The following is a 10,424-nucleotide window of genomic DNA, read 5'->3' on the forward strand; positions in this document are numbered from 1 at the left end:
GGGCCGGACTATATGAGCTACTAATTCCTACTCACACTGCACATATCTTTTATAAATAAAATGAAAACCATTTATAAATAAACAGATCACGCACCAGTATTTCAATGGGCAACTGTGGGCCTGCTTTTGGCTAATGAGATGGTCAATGTCCCGGTTCCATATTTGTCACTGCCAGCCGTAACAAGTGATGCAAATGGGCATCAGTTAATCTTGATCTGGTTGGAGATTTCAGATGTTTCATTCTTGAAAAAGTCTGTTCACAGGCATAAGTGCTACCAAAGATGGTTACCATTTTGAGTGCGTGGTTCCTGATATTTGGATATACACTGAGTGTATATGCTGGCAGGTATCTTGGCAACCAAACAGCGCTCACTGGGGGCGGGCTGGATCAGACTCCTCTGCGGGCCGCATGTGGCCCGCAGGCCGTAGTTTGAAGACCCCTGCTCTAACTACTAAACTCATTACTCTTTGTGGTGAGATTCATGAGGTCGGCTGTAACGTCCAGCCCTCCTCTCTTTTGTCTCTGAAAATTGAGAAATGTCTTTCATTTTTCTTAAAACCCATAGACGAGTGAGGCCATTCTCCGTCTTTCTTTTTCTCTCTGACTCATTTTACTCAGATTTTACTTAGATGCCTTGTACATCCATGTATAAGAAAATTTCATGACTTCATCTCTCCTGACAGCTGCATAATATTCCATTGTGTATATGTACCACAGTTTCTGTAGCCATTCATCTGTTGAAGGACATCTTGGTTGTTTCCAGAGTCTTGCTATGGTAAATAGTGCTGCAATAAATATAGGTGTAAGGAAGGGGTTTTTGTATTGTATTTTTGTGTTCCTAGGGTATATTCCTAGGAGTGGTATAGCTGGATCATATGGGAGCTCAATTTCCAGTTTTTGGAGGAATCTCCATATCGCTCTCCAGAAAGATTGAACTAGTCGGCATTCCCACCAGCAGTGGATAAGAGTTCCTGTCTCACCGCATCCTTGCCAACACTGCTTGTTCTCATTCTTTGTGATGTTCATTTATTTATTTATTTATTCATTTTTCTTTATTGCCCTCCTCCTCCTTCTGACAGTTTTAGTGGCAAAATGAATAATTTTTTTCCTAAAAATTGAAGATTTGGATTTTATTTTATTTTATTTTTTTTGCTAAAATGTCTATTGGGGAGGCCGGAGAGATAGCATGGAGGTAAGGCATTTGCCTTGCATGCAGAAAGAAAGACGGTAATTTGAATCCCGGCATTCCATATGATCAAGGATGACTTTATTATTTTATTTTTTGGTTTTTGGGCCACACCCGGCGGTGCTCAGGGGTTACTCCTGGCTGTCTGCTCAGAAATAACTCCTGGCAGGCACGGGGGACCATGTGGGACACTGGGATTCGAACCAACCACCTTTGGTCCTGGATCAGCTGCTTGCAAGGCAAACACCGCTGTGCTATCTCTCCGGGCCCGACTTTTTTTTTATATCTTTATTTAAACACTGATTACAAACATGATGGTAGTTGGGTTTCAGTTAAAAAAAAAACACCCCCTTTCTCATCACCAATGCACTCCCTCCATTCACAGGTCACTTCTAGACACCAATGATGGTTTTATTTTATTTGTATTTTTCTCCCTTTTTTGTTTGTTTATTTTTGGTTTTGTTTTTTTACACACTCCCACTGTATTTTTATATAAAGATTTTCTTTAAGGGCTTTTAATGCCAGCCAGACATCTACCAATGAATTTCCCACTCTGTGCTGGTTGATATAAATTTCTTTCTTTCTTAAGACTTATTGGGGCCGGAGAGATAGCATGGAGGTAAGGCGTTTGCCTTTCATGCAGAAGGTCATCGGTTCGAATCCCGGCATCCCATATGGTCCCCCGTGCCTGCCAGGAGCAATTTCTGAGCATGGAGCCAGGAATAGCCCCTGAGCGCGCCGGGTGTGACCCAAAAACCACAAAAAAAAAAAAAAAAAAAACCAACAACTTATTAACTATTAAGACAAACTTTCCTTGGAGTAATCCAGACCACATTTGTGATCTTTCAAAAATCAGAAACATGGGCTTAATAGATAGTGCAGTGGGTAGGTCCTTGCCTTGAACAAGGCAGAATAAAGTTCAATTCTTGGCATCACATATAGTTCCCTGAGCCCTGCCACGAGTGATTCTCAAGTATATAGCTGGGAGGAAACCTGAGCAACTCCAAGGATGGTCCATAAATAGACAAAACCAGAAACATACAAAAACCACACAGTTGTAAAAACTAAAAATGTTTCCAGGGCTTTGCTTCATTCATTATGATAATTTTTAGTAATGGTGAAAGTTATTTAGTAGATCAGTGACAGTACACTATCCTTGCATATGTGAGAACCTGAGTTTTATCCCCAGTACACACACACACACACACACACACACACACACACACACTAATTTTTGTCTAGAGCTTACTATTATTTTAAATGCTAGTTAAAAACAACTTATTCAAAAATTAATATAATTCTTCCAACAATTGTCAGATAAAATTTTCTTTTACTTTACAGATGAGGGAGCTAAGGGTAAGAAAGGAGAAAAGGTATTTTTTTTAATATAACACATACTTTTTAATTGGGTAAAAAACAAAACTACAGAGGCTGGAGAGATAGTACAGTGGGTAGTGTGCTTGCCTTTCAAGTGGCTGAAGTTCACTGGTGAAGGGGGTGTTCTGTTTGTGACTGAAATCCAACTATAATCATGTTTGTAATCATGGTGCTTAAATAAAAAATTTAATAAAAATAAAGTTCTGGAACGAAAGAACAACAACAACAGAAAACAACAAGTGGCTGAAGTGAACTTGATCCTAAGCACCCCATATAGTCCCCCAAGCACCACTAGGTATGACTCCTGAACACAGAGCAAGGAGTAAACCCTGAGCACCACTGGGAGTAGTCCCTAAACCAAAAGCAATAAAAAATCAAAACCACACAAATATAAATATTGAAAAGATAGAATAGGTTGCGTTATGACTATATATTAAATAATACTATTCAAGTTCTTGGGTTCACAATATTTTTTCTCTTTTTTAAACTTTTTTTTTTTTTGGAGGGAACTGTTAGCACTTCCCTGGCATGTTCACGCCCTTGGTCTCTGGGCCATCTTCAGACCTGGCCTGGTGACATCAGAACAACTAAACTTTTTTTTTTAATTGATGGAGTTATAATGATTTACAATACTGTTGATGATGGTTTCCCATGTATGTAATTCCAAATACCCATCATCAGTGTACCTTCTTCCCTCCCCTAAGATCCCCAAGGTCCCTCCCTTACAAATACTATCTCTCCCCTCCCCCCCACACACACTCGCAAACTCAATACTGTAGATAAAGCCACATAGTGATGTAGGGTTGCTTCAAATTGTAGTCAAACCCAGGAAGTTTGTCTTTAGGTTCCAAGTTCTTTTTGCTTTCTTTATTTTTGTACCACACTCAATGGTGCTCAGAGATTATTCCTAGTTCACAGTCTAGACTCTAGAGGTCAGTACTGGCACGGCTCAGGGGACCATGGCATACTGGGCTTAGAACCAGGGCTCCAGGGGCCGCTTAGAGGTAAGGTGTCTGCCTTGCAAGCGCTAGCGTAGGACGGACCACGGTTCTAATCCCCGGCGAACCATATGGTCCCCCCAAGACAGGGGCGATTTCTGAGCGCATAGCCAGGAGTAACCCCTGAGCGTCAAAAAAAAAGGACCAGGGCTCCTGCATGCAAAACTTGTGCTCAGCCCTCTGAGCTCTCTCCTAGGTCCAGGATTTGGATTTTTTTTTTTTTTTTTTTTTTTTGGTTTTCCTGGCAGTGCTCAGGAATTATTCCTGGCTCTGAGTTTAGAAATTGCTCTTGACAGGCTGGGGTGATCATATGGGATGCCAGGAATTGAACCGAAATCTGTTCTAAGTTGACCGAGTGCAAGGCAAGCGTCCTACTATGTGTGCTATCGCTCCAGCCTCTCTGACATAGGTTCTAATGTCATAATTTGGTAATTGGACTTTAGCCTCTTCTTCCAGAGCAATTCCCTTTGCACATAAAATACCTATAAAATTAACTTTCTTGATGCAATTGGTCCTGTGACAACATTCTGGTGTGACAACACCTGGTGATGCTCAGGGTTACTTCTGGCTCTGTACTCAGGAATCTCTCCTAGTGGTGCTCAGGGGACCATATGGGATGCTAAGGTTAAACTTGGGTCTGCTACATGCACAGCAAATGCCCTTCCATCTGTACTATCATGTCACTTTGGCCTCATGGGTCTGTGGCTTCTGGTCACCCTGCTTTCTACAGAACTTCTTATGTACAACCCTTGTCCATCTCTGACTCAAAATACCTGAACAAACATCCCTAGGGTGCAGCATTTTATTTGATATTGTCTACTTCTTTATTTTGGTTTCGGGGTCACACCTGATGATGCGTAGGAGTTACTCCTGGCTCTGCTCTCAGGGGGTAACTCCGGAAGGTTTTCAGGAAATCATATAGGGTTTTGGGGATTGAACCTGCCTCGGTCACATGCAAGTCAAGAGCCTCACTCATTCTATTATCTCTAGGCCGGTTGTGACATATAAGAACAAATTTCTAATTTTTATTTGCTGCTTTTTCTTACTACAAAAGTTGACACTGACTACCATTAGTGGAACTCATTGAATTTGAATCTTTTGAATTAGAAAGTCTGTACCTACATTCAAAAACCAAAAAAATAAAAATTACTAAATGATCCAGAAAAATTACTATTTTGTACTGTGACTTGTTAAGACAAACAAGCCACATTGGCAAACTGGAAAAAAAGAGATCTGGTTTAGGAAGGAAAGAAAATTGGGGAAAATTAACTTAAGAAAGATATAAAAAACATTAAAGCATACTATTTTTTTAATATTTAAAAAGACAAAAGCAGGGGCTGGGCGGTGGCGCTGGAGGTAAGGTGCCTGCCTTGCCTGCGCTAGCCTAGGACGGACCGCGGTTTGATTCCCCGGCGTCCCATATGGTCCCCCAAGAAGCCAGGAGCAACTTCTGAGCTCATAGCTAGGAGTAACCCCTGAGCGTCACAGGGTGTGGCCCAAAAACCAAAAACCAAAAAAAAAAAAAAAAAAAGACAAAAGCAAATTATTATAATAAGACCTAAGGGAATAAAAACAATGTGATTTATAAAAAACTTTCCACTTGAAAACTGATAGTTGTTTTGATTTGCATCTCCCTGATGATTAGTGATGTGGAGCATTTTTTCAAGTGTCTTTGGGCCATTTGTATTTCATCCCAGGAATGCAAGGAACTTTTCTCAATATAGTTAAGGTCATTTACCACAAGCCAGAGGCAAATATTGTCCTCAATGGAGAAAAACTGAAAGCCTTCCCTCTAAATTCTGGCACAAGACAAGGCTGTCCTCTCTCACCACTCCTATTCAACATAGCACTGGAAGTACTTGCTATAGCGATTAGGCAAGAAAAAGATATCAAGGGAATCCAGATAGGAAAGGAAGAAGTCAAGCTCTCGCTGTTTGCAGATGACATGATACTCTACCTAGAAAACCCTAAAGTCTCCTTCCATTCCTATCTTGCTGAGAGTTTTGATCAAGAATGGGTGTTGGGCCTTATCAAATGCTTTCTCTGCGTCTGTTGATATGATTATGTGATTTCTTTTTTTTCATGGTGATTATGTGATTTCTATTTTTCTTGTTGTTGATGTTGTGTATTATGTTGATAGATTTACAAATGTTAAACCAGCCTTGCATTCCTGGGATGAAACCTACTTGATCATAGGGGATGATCTTCTTAATGGGGCATTGAATCCAAAATATACAAGGCACTGACAGAAATTTACAAGAAAAAAACATCTAATCCCATCAAAAAAATAGGGAGAAGAAATGGACAGACACTTTGACAAAGAAGAAATACAAATAGCCAAAAGACACATGAAAATTGCTCCACATCACTAATTATCAGGGAGATGCAATATGTAATAAAGTTGTTTAAATAAAAAATTAAAAAAAAATAAAGATGAGGTCAAGTAAAGTTGTCCTTGAATAACATTCTTGTCTCTTAGTGTAAAGGGTTCTTAACCCTGTCACTTGTCTTCTTGAGGGGCCGATAAGGAGTGGCTTGTACAAAGTTTCTGTGGCCAAAGATAAGACCACACAACCTGCATTATGAAGGGAGGTTGATAAACACTTAGCTATGCAGAATAATTCAAGTAAAAGTATCCCAAAACATTTCAAACATGTAGTCCCTCTGGACTGAAAAAAAGTGAGAAAGCAAGTAGCCATCCTCTAATTTTGAAGTCCAGAGACAATGGGCATTTTCAGGAGGAATAGAAAAAAAAAATTCTTTATATATAGTTCTTTTCTACAACAAAACAATATTTAATTTTTTATTTAAAATTGTGAAAAAAACTAAATTGTTTCTACTAATAAGGAAGAGCAAAGAGATTATTAGTTTAAATATGTTCAACATTACTAATTTAAGAAATGGACAATATACTTTAATTGTGGTTTTATTTTTGTAAATATAAAATATTTATAAAATTTAAATAAAAACAAGTAAAAAGAAGGAGGGATTGAAAATATATTTATGGGGCCGGAGAGATATCATGGAGGTAAGGTGTTTGCCTTTCATGCAGAAGGATGGTGGTTCGAATCCTGGCATCCGATAAGAAGGTACCCTGAGCCAGCCAGGGGCAATTTCTGAGCATAGAGCCAGGAGTAACCTCTGAGCGCTGCTGGGTGTGACTCCAAAAAAAATTTATAAAATTAAAAATTAGGTATTATATCTAAAGTAGCTCTAGTTGCATCTCTCCAAATATATATTTACAATAATAGTCCTAGAGTTCTGAAAAATAGTATAGCAGACAGGGTACTTGGCTTGTGTAGAGTCTACACAATTCAATCCCTGGCACCACAGATGATACCTTGAGCCCTGCCAGGTCTAATCTCTAAGTACAGAGTACCACCAGGTATGAACCTTTTCCCCAAAAAACCCCCACAAAAATCAAACAAAAACAATAGTCCCACTATGAATACCTCAAATGCATATCGAACAGAAGTATATATATTTTTTGTTTTTTTTGGGGGGGGGCACACCCGTTTGATGCTCAGGGGTTACTCCTGGCTAAGCACTCAGAAATTGCCCCTGGCTTGGGGGGACCACATGGGACGCCGGGGGATCGACCTCAGTCCTTCCTTGGCTAGCGCTTGCAAGGCAGACACCTTACCTCTAGCGCCACCTCACCAGCCCCCAGAAGTATATATTTTTTAAATTACTTTTAAAATTGCTGGGGCTGGAGCAATAGTACAGAGGGTAAAGCATTTGCCTTGCCCGTGGCAAACCCAGATTCAATACTTGGCACCCCTTTTGGTCCCCCAGCCTGCCAAAAATGATTTCTGAGTGCATAGCCAGTAGTGTCCCCTGACTGCTGCTGGTGTGGCCCAAAAAGTATAAAAAAATTAAATTCAATAAAATTATTTCTCTATGTTTCTCAGTTACTTTTATAATATTGATTTGAGTTTATTAATATAATACATAATCTCGATTACATTGCCTTTGGTATTGTTGCTATATATATCTGTACTAACATATTGGGTTTTTTTCAACTGATACAACATTTAGAAATGCTACAATATTTTAGTTTCTTTACAAGAAAATAGGCATGAGCAGTATGCCTAAATGTAAAACATTTGGTAATTAGACTGATTTAATTGTTTTAAAATCTTTGTTTTGTCAAATCTTTAAAATGTTTTTTATGGTAGCTACAAAAATGTTAACTAGGTCTACATTAATTTCAAATGCCAATTATTCAAATTGACATTTTAAGCTTATATAAACTTTAGACCCAATATCCCATATGGTTCCCCTGGCACCTCTAGGAGGAATCCTAAAGACAAAGCCAGGAGTAGCTCCTAAGCATCACCAGATGTAGCCCTCTGACCCCCCAAAAAACAATTTGCCAAAGCAGTGACACTGTGTCACTGGGCAACAAGGCCCAGATAAACTGAATTTTCCTGCTGGTACCTGTATCTTCCCACTCAAAGGCAAATAGGAGTTGTAACCATCTGCAAGCAGTAAAATAACTCACAGAGTTTCAGGCCTATTAAACCATTGAGCAGTAGGGGGAAACAGACCCAGGAGAGTATAATGATTGGGCATCACAAGGTGAATTGCAGCAGTGGTTGCACTGACCGGGCCCAGGTCCTACCCAGAGAAAGTAGTTGCCCCGCCTCTGGGCTTCTTAACAGGGAGCAATGAGGTGTCTGAAGGCGAAGCACATCCCATCAATATTTCCAGCCTCTGGACTTCTCTCTACACCGCCTTGCAGAGGGAGCTTCCTCGAGACTTAGGACACACCTGGTATTGCCACTGTCTCACAGGGCGGGCCCTTGGCCATCACCAGAGGGGCAGGTGGATCTTAGTTATCTTTCAGCCGAGGCACTATGATCAGGGTGGACATTTCTTTGAGTTTGATCAATAGTGATACTAGACATTCAGTCAGGGAGACAGAGCCTTGCTTTTCATTTGACACCCCAGTATCTGCTGAGACCATTGGCTCTCTGGGGCTCCACAAATACAAACCTGGCAAAACCAATAAGGGGCTGCACCTCTCGGTGATCATGGGGCTACCCGTTTTCGGGAGGATTGTCGGATGGTGCAGCTACAGTGCTACTTGTCTTGATTCAGAAACCGGGACTCCTTTCTCTGTTTACTAGACTGCTCTTGGGGATCTGATGTCAGTTGTCCCTTCTGGTGGCAGCCACACAACATTAAATGTCAGCCACTCAAGTTTACAGAGGGTTCAGAACTTGCTTGGTGTCATTTTATTCAAAAGAAAAATAGGGTTTTATTTTTTGGGGGGGGTGGTAGTTCTGAGATAGAGAGATAAAGGGAGTAATGTGCTCAAGAGATAGCTCAGGCTTCTCCAAAGAACCTCTTGGCTCTCTTTGCCCCATAACCCTCACTGAAACCTTTTTGAAAGTTCTTTAACAGAATATCCAGGACTGTGAGCAGTCTCAGCCATGTGACACTTCTAAGATCTTCAATATTGACACCCCAGTAGGAAGACACCAAATTAGACAAGAAAGGGGTTGGAAAGATAACATGGAGGTAGGGTGTTTGCCTTGCATGCAGAAGGACGGTGATGTATCAAATACTAACTTATAACACCTGACTCCTGTTCTAAACCTACACTCTTTCCCTCTTTAACTGTACTTTGCTTTGCAGCCCTTTGGAAAAGCCCCAGGGCTGGCCCTTGGTTCTGGTCACAGGAGCCTGGGTCTTGGGGTCCTGTGTCTCCTAAGCAGGTTGTTTCTGTGCCTCGGGTGGGGGGCGGGGAGGAAAATGGTGAGTCAGAGTTCTTTTTTCTAAACAAAGGGGTATTGTTTGATGGTTTTGTATACAACTTGTGGTTGCAAACTTATACTCAGAGCAAACTCCCAATGAGTCCCCTCTCAAGTAGCATTATAATATGTTGTACCCTAAGGTACTTATGCAATCTTTGAAGACAGTTTTATTTGTTTCTGATTCCCATCGTTAAGCATACTTTTGCCTGGTTCCTGGTAGGTGGTAAAGGAAGTTGCAGAAATCCCATTTCCCCTGGAGCCTTGGCGGCTTCGTCTAGCAAGACCGGCAGAGGGCATGCGTGCACCAGAATTGACTGGTTTCTCTGTGTTTGTTCATTCCTGGGCACTTTCTAAGTCAGTGTTTTTCAACATTTTTGTGCAAAGGCACACTTTTTTCATGAAAAAAGAATCATGAGGCACCACCATTAGAAAACGTTAAAAATTTAACTCTGTGCCTATATTGACTATATATAAAGTAATTCTGTTGAATTGGAATCAAATAAACACAAGGAAATTACTTTATAATGTAAGTATTCTATAATTGTTCATTTTTCTGTTCATTTACTCAGTGTGAAACCTGGGCTTGTTTTTGGCTGAAGACAAAGCTGATATTCTGGCAGGAATCGAAAAGACACACGTAGCTCTTCTTCAACAGCTCTCAGTCTCTCTTTAGTTTTTATAGTCTGGAACATGTGCTTTGGTTCACAAATAGACCGATCCTGCATGTTAGAGATGAAATTGGAATTTTTCCCACAGCACGCCAGACTGGCACACTGGTTGAAAAACGCTGTTCTAAGTGACCTGAAGGTTAGAGACTCTAAAAACTTATACTTAAGCCTGTATCTCAGGGCTGGACAGATAATACATTGTCTGGGGCACTTGCTTTGCACATAGCCGACCCGAGTTCAATCCTCAGTACCCCCATATGGTTCCCTTAGCCCTCCAGAAATTATTGTGATCAGAGGCATGTGTGCCCCCAAAATGAACCAAAAAAAATTTTTAGGGGCCGGAGAGATAGCATGGAGGTAAGGCATTTGCCTTGCATGCAGAAGGTCATTGGTTCGAATCCTGGCATCCCATATGGTGCCCCAAGCCTGCCA

The 10,424-nt window shown here is 40.7% G+C and overlaps 1 protein-coding gene across 1 annotated transcript in view; it reads right to left on the bottom strand.

Annotated features, from left to right (window-relative positions):
• EBPL (EBP like) overlaps nt 1-10,424 on the bottom strand; it is a 550,113-nt gene that overhangs the window by 336,465 nt on the left and 203,224 nt on the right. The window lies entirely within an intron of this gene.

This window comes from Suncus etruscus, chromosome 8, assembly GCF_024139225.1.
Source record: "Suncus etruscus isolate mSunEtr1 chromosome 8, mSunEtr1.pri.cur, whole genome shotgun sequence".
Classification (NCBI taxonomy): domain Eukaryota; kingdom Metazoa; phylum Chordata; class Mammalia; order Eulipotyphla; family Soricidae; genus Suncus; species Suncus etruscus.